Source organism: Pristiophorus japonicus, chromosome 7 (assembly GCF_044704955.1).
Source record: "Pristiophorus japonicus isolate sPriJap1 chromosome 7, sPriJap1.hap1, whole genome shotgun sequence".
In the NCBI taxonomy this organism is placed as follows: Eukaryota; Metazoa; Chordata; class Chondrichthyes; family Pristiophoridae; genus Pristiophorus; species Pristiophorus japonicus.
Window position 1 is genome coordinate 57132460 of NC_091983.1, and position 17566 is coordinate 57150025.

Genomic DNA, 17566 nt, shown 5'->3' on the forward strand with positions numbered 1-17566 from the left:
TGGCGATGAAGCAGATGAATGCTTAACATACCTGAATGACTTTCCCCTCTCTGTTATTTTAATGGGGGGCTTTAATCCATTTATTATAATTAGTTCAGCCATTGTGCTCAAATGCGTGTTAAACATTTGTCTGCTATTATCACCAGCTTGTAACTTCTAGTCTCATGTGCAGGAAAATGTTTGAAATGCACAGTAAGCTGATCGACATCTAAAATGTTCAATGGCTGGATGTGACTGCATCAGAACCCGATTCTATGGGTTTATTTCAATGATATTGACTCACGTTCGTCCTTCCTGAAATTATTTAAAATTAAAAGCTGTTTTTGTAAAATAATTAAATCAGCACACCATCAATCCATCCAATCCCATGCCTGTTTCAAGGGGTTGGGGACAGGGCCAGATGTAAGAGTGGGTGAATTTGTTTTGTGCATGTAGAATGCACTGCTGCATGGGATCAGTGTAGGTGCGTGTTGTGAAAGATTTCAGTTTGCAAACGAACATGATATATCTGGGATCAGATTTGATGGCCCCTGCAAAGTTGTACTGAATTCTGTACAAATACTTTTATTTTCAATGTCTTATTTAAAATATCTGTAATGGTTCTAGGAGACATAATTTTACTCTTGACGGGCAGAATTACAGTAGGCGCCAGAACGGTGGAAAATGCAACAAAAAAGTTACCATAATCAACATTTTCCGAGGCTGTGGCTAGGAACCCTGGCTAAATAATATTGTGTGGTCAGCACTGGCACCTCCTTTCAATAAGTTATAAATTCTTCACTGCTTCAAGCCACAATTTTGTGTACTTAAGGTTTTCTTTTTCTCCTGCAGTAAAAGTGATGGGATATTAGGTGTACTTGCAGCTGAGGTTATAACAAGCCAATGTTCTACCGCACTTTCAGTCCAACTCACCTCCTTGTGTCAACAGGCCTACCTTTAGGGTGTTTTTTTTTGGTCTGTTCATTTGTCAGGGGCAAAGTCAGCTTTTTTTGAAGCCGTCAGTCAGTGCTTGCCGGTTTCTTGGCTTGGCATGCATTGACGGTATGGAATTCCTGTTCATGCAGCAGGGCAAAGGTTCAACTACCTGTGCTATTCTGCTGAGGAGTTTGCTTGTACGCCCCAGCACAACCAATGGTCAAGAGAGGATAGCACTTGCATTTAAAAAACGTTCCTCTCTACTCACCTTCCCTTCTACTAATTTCAGTTTTTAGATGCATGCAAGACAAAGCAATGATAACACTTAGCAATAATGTTATCATTGCCAGACTCTTCTGAATACATATTAATTTGGGTTGCAAGCCAAAATCGCTCGGCATTTCAGAGCCTCTAAATCCCAGTGTCACCATATTGGGATTTGGCCCAAACTAAGTTCTTAGAACAGCCAAAAATAATCTGCTTTGAAAATGTAGTTGAAATTCTGCCATGTTGACCAATGGAGTATATCCCCACTTCTTCCAGATGCTGCACTGCAAACTTTTACAATGAGTTTGCTCATTAAAGTTAATGAATTTGAGTCCAACTGAATGACTTGTAACATCTTTACCTGGGTCCCTACCCCTCTAGGAAAATGCCAGCTTTGACCACAATGGCAGAATGTAAGAATGGCCATTTTGGAGGTAGCATGGCAGAACATGTGGTGAGATGGCACATACAGTCCTCCCTGAATGAATCAAGATAAGACATAACTGTGCATTGGTGTTAGAATTATGGTATTGCATTTCAACTCATTATTACCCCGATGAAGTATTGCATGGAGGCATGGCACATCCGTGCTCCAATAATCAATTAAAATTGGGCACTATAGAATGAAGTTCCCCGTATTTCAGCAGTAGGGGATCGCTGTTTCAATGCATTACTTTCTCTCAGATGGAACATGTGGTACTGTAGAGGCAGCAGTGGGAGAGCTGGCATCTTCACTTATAAATCAGATGCTGCACATTTCATTTCCACATTCTAGGTTTTGGCACAGTATGGCGACTGTATTTACTGCTCCACTAGCTCTGAACTTAACAGAGGAGGATGAGCAAGAGCAGGAAAGGGCTGCTCATGATGTCAAATAACACAAAAGGCACAGCAAGGCTCCTGTACCAGGTACAGCCACTTGTTAAAGACAGTAGAAATGTGCTTAAGGAGGCTAAGGTTTAGCGGGGGCGATGGCGGGGGGGGGTGGTGGGGGCATTGATAGTGCTGTGGCATGTCCTTCAGGAAGACACAGTCGTCGGCTGTTGTCAGAAAATCCCTCACTTATTATGCTTCAGGCTCTTTCCAGGCTAACACTGGCAACATCTGCAGTGTCAGTCAATTTGGTATCTACAAACTTGATCAGCTCCGCTGGGCAGGCCACATTGTTCGCATGCCAGACACGAGACTTCCAAAGCAAGTGCTCTACTCGGAACTCCTTCATGGCAAACGAACCAAAGGTGGGCAGAGGAAATGTTACAAGGACACCCTCAAAGCCTCCCTGATAAAGTGCAACATCGCCACTGACACCTGGGAGTCCCTGGCCAAAGACCGCCCTAAGTGGAGGAAGTGCATCCGGGAGGGCGTTGAGCAGCGGAAGGAGCGCGCGGTAAACCAGCCCCACCGACCTCTTCTCTCGACGAATGTCTGTCCCACCTGTAACAGGGTCTGTGGCTCTCGTATCTGGCATGTGAACTATGTGGCCTGCCCAGCGAAGCTGATCAAGTGTGGTCAGTGCTTCAATGCTGGGGATGTTAGCCTGGTCGAGGACACTGATGTTGGTGCGCCTGTCCTCCCAGGAGATTTGCAGCATCTTGTGGAGACATCGTTGGTGATATATCTCCAGCGACTTGAGGTGCCTGCTGTACATCGTCCATGCCTCAGACCCATACAGGAGGGCGGGTATTACTACAGCCCTGTAGACCATGAATTTGGTGGTAGATTTGAGGGCCTGGTCTTCAAACACTCTTTTCCGCAGGTGGCCGAAGGCTGCACTGGCGTACTGGAGGCGATGCTGAATCTCCGCATCAATGTCTGCCTTTGTTGATAAGAGGCTCCCGAGATATGGGAAATGGTCCACGTTGTCTAGGGCCGCGCCGTGGATCTTGATGATTGGAGGGCAGTGCTGTGCAGCAGTGACAGGCTGGTGAAGGACCTTTGTCTTACGGATGTTAAGCGTAAGGCCTATGCTTTCATATGCCTCAGTGAATACATTGACTATATCCTGAAATTCAGCCTCTGAATGTGCACAGACTCAGGCATCCCGCATACTGCAGTTCAATGACAGAGATTGGGGTAATCTTGGAGCTGGCCTGGAGGCGGCGTAGGTTAAACAGCTTCCCACTAGTTCTGTAGTTTAATTCCACTCCAGCGGGGAGCTTGTTGATTGTAAGGAGCCCGATGGAAGGAGCACTTTGAAGATCTCCTCAATCAAGATTCTGCCTTTGACTCGAGTGTTCTCGATTTCATCCCGCAGCATGCCACCCACCACCAACTCAGTGAAACTCCAACATTGCACGAGGTTGGCAAAGCCATAAAACAGCTTAAGAATAACAAGGCTACGGGTACGGATGGAATCCCTGCTGAGGCGCTAAAGTACGGCGGAGAGGTGCTGTTGGCGCGGATACATGACCTCATCTCTCTCATTTGGAGGGAGGAGAGCATGCCGGGAGATATCAGAGATGCAGTGATTGTGACCATTTTTAAAAAGGGGGACAGGTCCGACTGCGGCAACTACAGGGGAATCTCCCTGCTTTCAGCCACTGGGAAAGTTGTCGCTCGAGTTCTCCTCAATCGTCTTCTCCCTGTGGCTGAGGAGCTCCTCCCAGAATCACAATGCGGATTTCGTCCCCTACGAGGCACAATAGACATGATCTTTGCAGTGCGCCAGTTGCAGGAAAAATGCAGGGAGCTTATACATGGCCTTTTTCGATCTTACACTGTCAACCGTGAGGGTCTATGGAGCGTCCTCCTCTGTTTCGGATGCCCCCAAAAGTTTGTCAACATCCTTCGCCTGCTTCACGATGACATGCAGGCCGTGATCCTTACCAACGGATCCATTACAGATCCAATCCACATCCGGATCGGGGTCAAACAGGGCTGCATCATCCTCCTCCAACCCTGTTTTAGACAGGTTAGATGCAGGAAGAATGTTCCCAATGTTGGGGAAATCCAGAACCAAGGGTCACAGTCTAAGGATAAGGGGTAAGCCATTTAGGACCGAGATGAGGAGAAACTTCTTCACCCAGAGAGTGGTGAACCTGTGGAATTCTCGACCACAGAAAGTTGTTGAGGCTAATTCACTAAATATATTCAAAAAGGAGTTAGATGTAGTCCTTACTACTAGGGGGATCAAGGGGTATGGCGAGAAAGTGGGAATGGGTTACTGAAGTTGCATGTTCAGCCATGAACTCATTGAATGGCGGTGCAGGCTCGAAGGGCCGAATGGCCTACTCCTGCACCTATTTTTTATGTTTCTATGTTTCTCAATCTTAATATAATGCTAATGAGCACTAGCATGATTTCCCAGTTTTCTCCCAAGGAATGCTCTGTGTACTCAAGGTGGACAATGAAGGTCTCCCACATTGTATGCTTTCAGCATGTGAGATCTTAAAGGGTGACCTGCAATTAAAATTCTGCATATAGGGAATCATAGAATCATAGAATGGTTGCAGCACAGAAGGAGGCTATTCGGCCTGTTGAGCCCCTGCCATTCCTTTGGAAAATCCTCTTTCTTTCTATGGGGTGCTGCTTCGGCTCCTCTCCGTTCCATTTTTCACTCTGGAGTGGTGGCAATGGCAGCAGTGAATTGTTCTGGCTGGGCGGCCAGCCTCCAGTGCCCCTGCAGCGATCCTTGGCTCTGGTTTTACAGCAGCGCGGAGCAGCATCACCCCGAAGAGCAGCGGCGGTGTGCAGTGGGCCTGGTTGCGACACCGGCGTGAGTTTTGACTTGTCCGCCCGGAAGCGCACCCCACAGTGACCGCCTGGGAAATCAGGCGGTCCAATGATACCGACTGCAGAGAGATAAGTAATGGACTCCTAAGGTAAATGTGATTGAAACATAGAAACATAGAAAATAGGTGCAGGAGTAGGCCATTCAGCCCTTCGAGCCTGCACCGCCATTTAATAAGATCATGGCTGATCATTCCCTCAGTACCCCTTTCCTGCTTTCTCTCCATACCCCTTGATCCCCTTAGCCGTAAGGGCCATATCTAACTCCCTCTTGAATATATCCAATGAACTGGCATCAACATCTCTCTGTGGCAGGGATTTCCACAAGTTAATAACTCCCTGAGTGAAGAAGTTTCTCCTCATCTCAGTCCTAAATAGCCTATCCCTTATCCTAAGACTGTGTCCCCTGGTTCTGGACTTCCCCAGCATCGGGAACATTCTATCCACATCTAACCTGTCCAGTCCCGTCAGAATCTTATATGTTTCTATGAGATCCCCTCTCATCCTTCTAAACTCCAAAGTATAAAGGCCCAGTTGATCCAATCTCTTTTCATATGTCAGTCCAGCCATCCCGGGAATCAGTCTGGTGAACTTTCGCTGAACTCCCTCAATAGCAAGAATGTCTTTCCTCAGATTGGGAGACCAAAACTGAACACAATATTCCTGCTGAGGCCTCACCAAGGCCCTGTACAACTGCAGTAAGACCTCCCTGCTCCTATACTCAAATCCCCTAGCTATGAAGGCCAACATACCATTTGCTTTCTTCACCGCCTGCTGTATCTGCATGCCAACTTTCAATGACTGATGAACCATGACGCCCAGGTCTCTTTGCACCTCCCCTTTTCCTAATCTGCCGCCATTCAGATAATATTCTGTCTTCTCGTTTTTGCCCCCAAAGTGGATAACCTCACATTTATCCACATTATACTGCATCTGCCATGCATTTGCCCACTCACCTAACCTGTCCAAGTCACCCTGCAACCTCTTAGCGTCCCCCTCACAGCTCACACGGCCACCCAGTTTAGTGTCATCTGCAAACTTATAGATATTACACTCAATTCCTTCATCTAAATCATTGATGTATATTGTAAAGAGCTAGGGTCCCAGCACTGAGCTCTGCGGCACTCCACTAGTCACTGCCTGCCATTCTAAAAAAGGACCCATTTACCCCGACTCACTGCTTCCTGTCTGCCAACCAGTTCTCTATCCACATCAGTATATTACCCCCAATACCATGTACTTTGATTTTGCACACCAGTCTCTTGTGTGGGACCTTGTCAAAAGCCTTTTGAAAGTCCAAGTACACCATATCCACTGGTTCTCCCTTGTCCACTCTACTAGTTACATCCTCAAAAAATTCCAGAAGATTTGTCAAGAATGATGTCCCCTTCATAAATCCATGCTGACTTGGACCGATCCTGTCACTGTTTACCAAATGCGCTGCTATTTCATCCTTAATAATTGATTCCAACATTTTCCCCACTACTGATGTCAGGCTAACCAGTCTATAATTACCCGCTTTCTCTCTCCCTCCCTTTTTAAAAAGTGATGTTACATTAGCTACCCTCCAGTCCATAGAAACTGACCCAGAGTCGATAGACTGTTGGAAAATGATGGCCAATGCATCCACTATTTCTAGAGCTACTTCCTTAAGTACTCTGGGATGCAGACTATCAGGCCCCGGGGATTTATCGGCCTTCAATCCCATCAATTTTCCTAACACAATTTCCCGCCTGATAAGGATATCCTTCAGTTTCTCCTTCTCACTAGACCCTCGGTCGTCCAGTACTTCCAGAAGGTTATTTGTGTCTTCCTTCGTGAAGACAGAACCAAAGTATTTGTTCAATTGCTCTGCCATTTCTTTGTTCCCCATTATAAATTCACCTGAATCTAACTGCAAGGGACCTATGTTTGTCTTCACTAATCTTTTTCTCTTCACATATCTACAGAAGTTTTTGCAGTCAGTTTTTATGTTCCTGGCAAGCTTCCTCTCGTACTCTATTTTCCCCCTCTTAAGTAAACCCTTTGTCCTCCTCTGCTGAATTCTAAATTTCCCCCAGTCCTCTGGTTTTCTGCTTTTTCTGGCCAATTTATATGCCTCTTCCTTGGATTTAACACTATCCTTAATTTCCCTTGTTAGCCACGGTTGAGCCACCTTCCCCGTTTTATTTTTACTTCAGATAGGGATGTACAATTGCTGAAGTTCATCCATGTGATCTTTAAATGTTTGCCATTGCCTATCCACCGTCAGCCCTTTAAGTATCATTTGCCAGTCTATTCTAGCCAATTCATGCCTCAAACCATCGAAGTTACCTTTCATTAAGTTCAGGACCTTAGTTTCTGAATTAACTGTGTCACTCTCCATCTTAATAAAGAATTCTATCATGTTATGGTTACTCTCCCCCAAAGGGCCTCGCACAACAAGATTGCTAATTAGTCCTTTCTCATTACACATCACCCAGTCTAGGATGGCCAGCTCCCTAGTTGGTTCCTCGACATATTGGTCTAGAAAACCATCCCTAATACACTCCAGGAAATCCTCCTCCACCGCATTGCTAGCAGTTTGGTTAGCCCAATCAATATGTAGATTAAAGTCACCCATGATAACTGCTGTACCTTTATTGCATTCGTCCTTAATTTCTTGTTTGATGCTGTCCCCAACCTCACTACTACTGTTTGGTGGTCTGTACACAATTTCCACTTGCGTTTTCTGCCCTTTGGTATTATGTAGCTCCACCCATACAGATTCCACATCATCCAAGCTAATGTATTTTCTTACTGTTGCATTAATTTCCTCTTTAAACAGCAATGCAACACGCCTCCTTTTCCTTTCTGTCTATCCTTCCTAAATGTCTTTTCTTTTACATTTTTTGTGATTTGTGTTGTGGTGGCATGGACAATGTTTTGAGAATATTTTTGTGGCTTTTTTTCCCGTTTTTTTTCTCCTCACAGGCAACTCTTGGCATGCTCCTGGCTCCGCTTTTTAGCTTGGGAGTTTCCCATGCTAGCGCCCAAGAGAGGTTACAACACCTCCCTTAGCGCTGCACCCCCGACTCAGGGCCCAGCTGCCCAATGTTACTTACTGAGGCACAAACTGTTCCCGGGCGCAAACTTTACCGCCCTGCTGCCATTACTGGCCCAAAATCATCAAAGCCGAAATTCCAGCCTAGGGATTTTGACAGAGGATGTGTGGCAGGTTCTCCTGCAAGTGTAAACTATCCTTACACATGTAGCCATGTCAACAGAAAAGAAAAATGAAAGAAAGAACGTATTTATATAGCGCCTTGCGCAACCTCAGGATGTTTTGAGGCAATTTACAGCCAATGAAGTACTTTTTTGATGCGTATTCACTGTTGTAATAAATGCGGCAGCCAAACTGCCCACAGCAAGGTCCCACTTAGCAATGTGATAATGACTAGAAAATCTGCTTTTAAGTATTGGTTGAGGGATAAATATGGACCAGGAAGTACTCCCATGCTCTTCTTCAAATTATATGTTCCATTGAGAGGACAGACAGAGCTTTAGTTTAATGTCTCATCCGAAAGACAGCTCTTTCAATAGTGCAGCACTCCTTCAGTACTTCACTGGAGTGTCAGCCTAGATTTTCAAGTTCCTGGAGTGGGACATGAACCCACACCTTCTGATTCAGAGACAAGAGTGCTGCCAACTCAACCATAGCTGATATCATTACCTGGGTGTATCCAGGGAAATCTGGCTTCACAGACTTTTCATCAATCCGGTGCACTCCATCGATATGCAGGTGGTCAGTGACCAATCACATGTGGTCTTGCAGGTCAGTGTCTATTTCCCAAGCAGAGGTGATGAATCCTTAAATTTAACACAATCCTATGTGCCTGGGCTATTTGAAGGAGAAGGCAAACTAGAGAGATAATTTCTAGGTGTAAAAGCCCAGCCTTTTCTGCTCTGAATCATGGCACCCTTGTGTCATCCACAAAGCAGCACTACAATAATACAACAAAATATTGTCAGCCACCAGGATCATTATTGAGCGTCCTATTGACATCTTGATCAACCATGATGCTTAAACAGATCAGGAGGCATGTTACAGTCTAGTCCTGCCAGGTTCTCCAAGGTTTCTGTAGTCTGATTCATGCTGCACAGCTTTGAACTGCAGAGAGGTCTGACTATGGAGCAGGAGGCTTATTCACAGCCAAGGGCTGAAATGACTATAACACAATACACATTATTGTTGAAACACCTTCGTAGCCAGGATGAGTCCCATGATAGGTTTTCAAAGTTGAGACCGTCTCCTAAGTGCCTGCAATGCCCAATGTGCTAATAGTCCTGTTCACATGTGCACAATGCTGTAATCCAAAACACCTGCATGAATTTAACTAGATGAATTTTCATCCTTTGTTCTGACAAGACCTCATTTGCATCGTCAAAAAAAAGCCCTCTCTGGTCAAGGTTGAAATAAAGTGCAACCAATTTTAATAGTATAAATGTGATGTGTATTTTACCTGTGCTTTCGCTAGGTATGGAACAAGTGTTGTAGAATCTAACTCACTATTCCTTCTAGATGCTTGTCCATTCATGGGAGTAAGTGATGTGCCAGTGGGAACCTCTTGCAGCTTCAATGTATGCTCTACTGGAATAGTAAGAAATGAAAAATCTGTGACATTCTGTGAGGGCTTGACATGGTCCATTAGTAACTATGAAACAGGTTGACAAGCATTATATGACATGAATGTGTGTCCATCTATTTGGTAAAGTTGTCGTAACTTTTCAGCCATCCTTAAAGTGTATCATCTTCTTTCATATTTTTTCCCAGCTTCCATGGATAATGTACATTGCATTGATCCTGGCTGCCACCTCCTGTGATGGATACTGCATGGCTGTTCCCTGGGCAGGATAGATACCTTGTAGTGCCAGACCAGGCAATCCCTCTTGAACCCATCTCATGTAGCAGCATAAAAAGAGAAAATGCTGGAAATACTCAGCAGGTCAGGTAGTATCTGTGGAGATAGAAGCAGAGTTAATATTACAGGTCAATGACCTTTCATCAGAACACTTCATCAGTCATCAACTGTGATTTGGATCTTTCAATGAGATGTTAAACTGAGGTCCCGTCTGCCCACTCAGGTGGACATAAACAATCCCATGGCAGTATTTCAAAGAAGAGCAGGAGAGTTATCTCCGGTATCCTGGCCAATATTTATCCTGCAATTATCATAATAAAAACAGATTGTATGGTCATTACCACATTGCTGTTTGTGGGAGCTTGCTGAGTGCAAATTGGCTGCCACGTTTCTTACATTACAATAGTGACTATACTCCAAAAAGTACTTCATTGGCTGTAAATACTTTGGGACGTATGGTGGTCTCTATATAAATGCAAGTCTTTCTTATTCTTTTTATATAACCTTTGAAAAAGTTGAAAAATAATTTTGGCCCAATATGAATCCATTTAATTCTGGTGTGCAACTCATTACGGACTGATGAGATGAACTATTTTCTGCCTCTCTTCCTTATTTGGTGAGCTCCAGGTACAATTGACAGGTTGGCCATTCCCAATATGTGTGAGTGAAAAGCTCGCAACACTTCCCGAGAGACTCGCATGATGCCTTAATTTTAATAGTAATGAAGAGCATCTGGCAGAACAGGCCATGGCAGCAGTTGACTGCCATATGCCAACCACAGACAGACACAGATTACAAATGCAACAAAGTTCATGCTACAACCAGAATGATCAAATATAGCATTGCATCTTGGAGCAACACTTCAGATGTCTGGACAGATTCGCAACATCCTCAAGGGTTTCCAGAATAATTGTTAACTCCACAGCTTTACCCTGAAAAGAGAACTTAGCATGAAGTTTGATGACCAGGATGGCAAAACCACAGTACAGTAAAGGGTGAAAATGGCAATGAACAAGTGCTACCTGCAATTCAGCAAGGAAGACTGATGTACCAGGCACTAATTCCAGATCCCTTCGAAGGAGCCAACAGCAAAATTCCTCTGGGGAAAGGATTGGGGACAAACAAGTCTGGCAGTACAAAAAAATTGCATTAAAAGGTGGCAGGAAGTAATGCAAGAAGGAGATGCAGAAAATGATATCCAACCTTTCAAACCAATATTAAACAGTCAAATACAATGACAAGAGGCAACCTGCCAAAGGCCAGAGCAACATTGTCCATCAGCACTTACTGTATATGGATGAGCAGCACTAATGGAGTGAACAATGTACCATTACTGACTTCTGTTTTGAAACAAGTTGCATGAGATCGCCTCAAATTAGGACCCGTCATCAGGCTGCCTGGTGCTTGCTGTGAGGCCACCAAAACAATGGAAATTAAAAGAGAACATTTGGTCTAGTTTAACCATATACAAATAATGGAACTAAGTGGGTTACCAACACAAAGGATATCTTGAGGCTGGTATCAGGCATTTGGCTTGAAAGTAATGGGATTCGATATTTTCTTCACTGTAATAGATTTTTTGGCCTGGCAGCAGTGATAAGAAATATGTAGATGGTGATGAAGGGCAGGGTACTGCATAAATTGTGCAGCATAGAAAAGAAAATCAGCCGTGGTAGAATTCCTGATAGGATAGAAGTTTAAAACCACATCTGAACATTTTCTATTTGCATTGATAAAATTTAAATTGATAAATTTTAAAATGGATACAAGTTCCCAGCTCTTGTTCAAGCAGGCTATGGTGCCAGAATCTACGGTGCAACTGTAGAGAAAACATGTTATGGATTTTCTGCAGGTGTTGGTAAAAATTGCCTTTTCATTTTCCACACCGCATACACAATGTCACTGTGTTGGCTCAAATTACATTAGCATCACAATACCGGAATCAGCCTCAAAAACTTTGAGGCACCTGTGAAGGCAAAATATGTTTGATGGAAACAAACACAAGATACTTATTGATGCACTGGCGATGAGACCCACCTTTGTTCAGATTTTGAAGGTTCGGCAGTGTCTTTCCCACATGTTGTGCGTTTGTGCAAGATTTATTTATTGCTGTATCTTGATTACTTTGCCTGAAAAAAATAGAATCTGCATTTGACTAATGTTACAACAACAACAACAACTTTTATTTATATAGCACCTTTAACATAGTAAAATGTCCCAAGGCGCTTCACAGGAGTGTTATGACAAAACAAATAAATTTGACACCGAGCTACATAAGAAGAAATTACAGCAAATGACCAAAAGCTTTGTCAAAGAGGTAGATTTTAAGAAGCATCTTAAAGGAGGAAAGAGAGGTAGAGAGGCTGGGAGGTTTAGGGAGGAAGTTCCAGAGCTTAGGGCCCATGCAGCTGCAGGCATGGCCACCAATGGTTGAGCAGTTATAATCAGGGATGCCCAAGAGGGCAGAATTTGAGGAGCGCAGACATCTCGGGGGGGGTTGTGGGGCTGGAGGAGATTGCAGAGATAGGGAGGGCGAGGCCATGGAGGGATTCGTAAACAAGGATGAGAATTTTGCAATTGAGGCATTGCTTAACCAATGTAGGTCAGCGAGCACAGGGGTGAAGGGTGAGCGGGACTTGGAGCGAGTTAGGACACGGGCTGCCGAGTTTTGGATGACCTCATGTTTACATAGGGTCGAATGTGGCAGGCCAGCCAGGAGTGTGTTGGAGAAGTCAAGTCTAGAGGTAACAAAGGCATGGATGAGTCTTTCAGCAGCAGAAGGGCTGAGACAGGGGCGGAGAAGGGCAATGTTACGGAGGTGGAAATAGGCGGTTTTAGTAATGTCGCAGATATGTGGCCGGAAGCTCATTTCAGCTCATATGACGTCTAGGTTGTGAACAGTCTGGTTCAGCCTCAGATAGATGCTAGGGAGAGGGATGGAATCAATGGCCAAGGAATGCAGTTTGTGATGGGGACCAAAGACAATGGTTTCAGTGTTCCCAATATTTAACTGGAAGAAATTTCTGCTCATCCAGTACTGGATGTCGGACAAGCAGTCTGACAATTTGGAGACCATGGAGGGGGTGAGAGAAGTGATAGTGAGGTAGAGCTGGGTGTCATCAGCGTACATGTGGTAATTATTCTTAAAAATTATCCAGTGGAACATAAATAGACCTCCAAATCACAATTGTTTTCAGAATAGGTGAAACAAAAGTGGAGACCTTCCTGATGGCTTAGTTGGTCATTGCACTTCATGGTGTGTTTGTGAGCTATCGCCCAGGAAGATCCCCATTTTGAGCACTGCGCCATTTGCTGATGTCAGCAGTGATAAGGACAGTTCAGTTGGCCTCAGTGCTCCTGGACTGGGGATGGTAAAATCATCCAGGGTTTCCACTCCTCATAACTAGCCATTGACACCCTCCTCCTAATGGAAAGCCCACATGTGCAGACATTGGCTGAGGACAGAAGCAACTTTGGATGTGATGGCTGAACCTGCCAACTGTTTAGGTTCCATTTGAGTGAGCACTGACGAGCTGCTGGGGTAGATGTTATAAATCAGCACTCCCTATGCAGAGCTTTGTGTGATGGCATGCCAGGAACTTAGACATGGAGGCCAGAGACTCCACATGAAGTTTGGGTGCAGAACCTTCTTCAGAACACAGTTCTGGTGAAGGGTGAAGGTGAGGAATAGTCTGTGCCTTGAGTCTTGGCCTGTGTTTTCTCTTTGAGTATGTGTATTTCCATCACATTGTTTTAATTTCAGACCTCCTGGATTTGTAATGTTTGATTTTTGACCTATTTCCTTATATAGACATATCCCATGCATTTTCAACTGCCGTAGTTATTTACACATTCTTTTGCTTGAACCAATAAGTGGCATTTGCCTCAAAATAAATGTCAATTTAGCGACAAGCGCCCCTTTTACAAGGAGAGCACCACTAAAACAATTGGCCCGCAACAAATTACAAGTGCGTGCGAGTGTAAATATTATTCTGTTTTGACAATCAATGAAAAGTGGTGAGTCCAGTGGAGCCCACCGACTGTGATACGCTTGTAGCGAACCTGTGGGCACAGCACGATCTCTCTCCAGGGTTAAACTGCCTTTTGCGGTCACTGAGATGCTCTTTTGTATCACCTAACAGTTTCCTGTGTTTCCAATAAGCAGTTCTCATGCTATTTAACTCAGGACCTTCTTCTTCGTGATTCCAAGGCCTGTTGGGTTGGATTTTCGGCTTTGATGTTTTTGGGGCGATAATGGTGGCAGGGTGGGGAAGTTAGCGCCCAGGGATAGTTTGGGCAGCTGGGCCCTGCATCAGGTAGGTGCAGCGCGAAGGGAGGCATTGTACACCTCTCTTGGGCGCTAGCATGGGAAACTCCTGAGCTAATGAGCCGGGCCGGGAGCGCTCCAAGAGACACTGGGATAGGGGGAGGGGAAGCTAAAAAAAAACACAAAAACATTCCCAAAACATTGCCCATGCCACCACAACACAAATTGCAAAGAAAATTAAAAGAAAAAACAATCACACTTACCTTAGGAGTCCCTTACTCACCTCCTCGCGACGGGATGGTTGGACCGGCTGATTTCCCAGGTGGTCAATACGAGTCGCGCTTTCTGGGGGACGGTTTGGGCAATTGTCAAAATTCGCACCGGTGTTGCAACAAGGGGTGTTGCACACTGGCACAGCTCTTCTGGGTGGTGCTGCTCTGCGCCACCGCAAAACCAGACCCGAGGATTGCTGAGAGGCGCTGGAAGCCAAAACCCCGCCATTGCCGCTGCTCCGGGGCGAAAAACAGAGGGCAGAAGACCGAAAATCCAGCCCCTTTTTTTCTCCTTTTATGTTCAATGCTAGTTAGAGGCTTTCTTATCTTTTCAGTTTTGTGTTCCGATAAACTATATCTGAACTGTTGACCTATCTCCTCTCTTCACAAATGCTAATTTTCAGGTTTTCAGCATTTCCGTTTCCATTTCATATTTTCAGTATTTGCAGTATTTTTCTTTTTTGATATTTTGCTTTTATCCATGTGATGCACACCCAAACAAAACCAAGATAAAGCTCGTGTAAAATTGTAATTTGTTTTAGTGCCTACCACACATCCAAAACAATCTGATAGCTCAATTCTCCTTTTCATTTTAATGACATTTTCTAAGTGTATGTTACATAAATAAGGGGAAAACCTCTATCAATTAAGGCATAGTTAGAAAATTAAAACAACTGTGAGTACACAACGACACTACAATTGGTACCTTAATTTATCAAATGTTTTCAAGATACTAGAGAGAGCAAATTGAATCAGTTCCACCCTCCTCAGGTTCCTTGTGCTGTGTATATGGGGTGTATTTATACATGGCCTCAACTTCAGCAGAAAAAATACTTAAACTTATTGATTATTCAAGTCAGTACTTCTGCTGTCAGTCATTACTCATGCAATATTATGCAACCGCAAAGCAGCACTTATTTATTTACATCTTCATCGGATGCATGTGATGAGTGAGTGACATGTAAGGATAGCTTTTTCTTTCTCCCCTTCCCTCCTCCCCTAAAGGCATTAACTCCTTGCTAGGTGCAGTTTCATGACTGCCAGTGTAGGAGTGCATGTCCATGGTTTTGGGCACCTGCAGTGGCTGGTGCCTAAACAGGAAAGGTCCTGTGGGAGGTGGCTGGGTGAAGGATCACTGGGCAATGGAACAACTAACTTGTACAGTGCCATTGCTGACAGAAATGTTAGACCGGTGGCTTTAATGCTAGTTCAGCAGCACAAGGAATTTATTTTTCATATACTAGTTGATTTTCGTGCAATTGCCGGTAGGGAGTTAAGACCAAGTGAAGTAGGGTTGGATGGTGGGGGTAATTGGAATGGGCACATCAATGTAATCTCAGTCCACATTTTAAACTCATATATTCTGTCCTGATTTTTTATATAATACATTGATTTATATTGATATTTATAATTAAATAGCAAAACTGCTGGCAATTTGAGAAATGGCATGTAATTGGTTGGAGCACAAACATTTCATAGAATCACAGAATCCTAGAAATTTACAGCACAGAAGGAGGCCATTCGGCCCATCCCGTCCCGGTCGACAAAGAGCTATTCAACCTAATCCCACTTTCCAGCTCTTGGTCTGTGGTACAGACTGTGTATCAATCAGGGAGATAAAGCAAAGGTGCACAACCTCATTGCTGATAACAGGATGACAAGTTTACATAGACAGATCCCATTATAAATACAGACCTGGAAATTTATTAGCGGAGAAAAAATGGTACAAAAGTGTGACAAACACATGACAACTAGAAATAAAGGGTGAAATATTCAAGCTGCGCGCAAAATAGCCATGAAGTAGGCGGACCATCCGTGATGTTCGGCCAAAGCCATCATCTTTAAGGACTACCTGCTACAACTGAGCTTAGTGTGCGTGGCACACACTCCATCTAATTGTACATGAAAACTGAAATCTGGGCTCCCACAACCAACGTAGCACCCCAATTTGTATATTTAAAGAGCCTCCGGCCTGTTTTGGATGGGAATGCTCAGTGCCCACTGAAAGGCCTGCCTGAAAATTGAATCAGATGGGTCTTGAGCGTCAACGGGATGACTGAGGTGCCCACCTAATTTCTCTCTGTTGGTTGCCCTGCATTTCAGGCGAGAAACCGGATGTCATCAGTTGAAAATCACCCCCAACATTTGTGGCCAAGAAATGTGTGGAGACAGAGGGGGCGAAATTTGGGTAGTTTGTGCCTCCCGTTTGTGACCCAGGCTAATGGAATGCAAATGATTTTTAACTCGGGCGCGCCGAGGACATTACCTCCTGCTAAATTGGGTGGGGGCTTTGTGGTGGTGCTAACAGGTAACGCTCTGCTCGGCTGCGCCTGGCGATAATGACGTCATCGCCGTGCGCAGCGCTCCATTACCGCCTCGGAAGCTAAATTCGCTCCTGCTCCCCCATGTTCCCGCCTGTTGTGTTTCAGTTGAAAGTCGGTTGGAGGAGCACTATTTAAAGGCACCATTGGTAAAATTTTTAGTTGGTCAATAATAGTTGGTGCTTACTTCCACATAGGCAGACAGGCTTTTTGACAGATTTCAGCGATTTTCAGTTGAAGGAGTGTTCTGGCTGTTAAACATTCGTGATTTTCATTGAGGCCAGATTTGAAACTGCAACACTGATGTTGTTTCATGGGGGTTGTGTTGGCACTCGACCTCCTGCTCTGAAGTCACCATCGGAGGCAACTTAGGTGGAGAGAAAGACAGCAAAATGTGGCCAGAGGGAGGAGGCCCAACAGGGCTGACAACAGGAGACCTTACCCTCCCAGGGTATTCCAGCAGCAGCTGTCCTACATCAATTTCACTGAGGAACACTGTGCTTGAAGGCTGCGGTTCAGCAAGGATGTGATCACAGAGCTCTGCTATCTCCTGCAACCAGATTTCAAGACTCGGACCAGGGTGAGGACGGCTCTCTCAGTGGCAGTCAAGGTCACCATCACGCTAAATTTCTACGTCAGTGGATCCTTCCAGTGTGGAGCAGAAGACATCTCCAACATCTCCCAGTTTGCCATCCTTTGCTCCATCCGCGAGGTCACAGAGGCTCTGCACAGAAGGAGAAAGGACTACATTTCCTTCCCCATGAACAGAGAGAAGCAGCATGAGCGTGCATGTGGCTTTGCCAGAAAAGTGGGCTTCTACATGGTGCAGGGTGCCATTAAATGTACCCATGTCACTTTGTGGGCACCGCATTACAATCTTGAGGTATTCCGTAACCACAAAGGCTACCACTCACT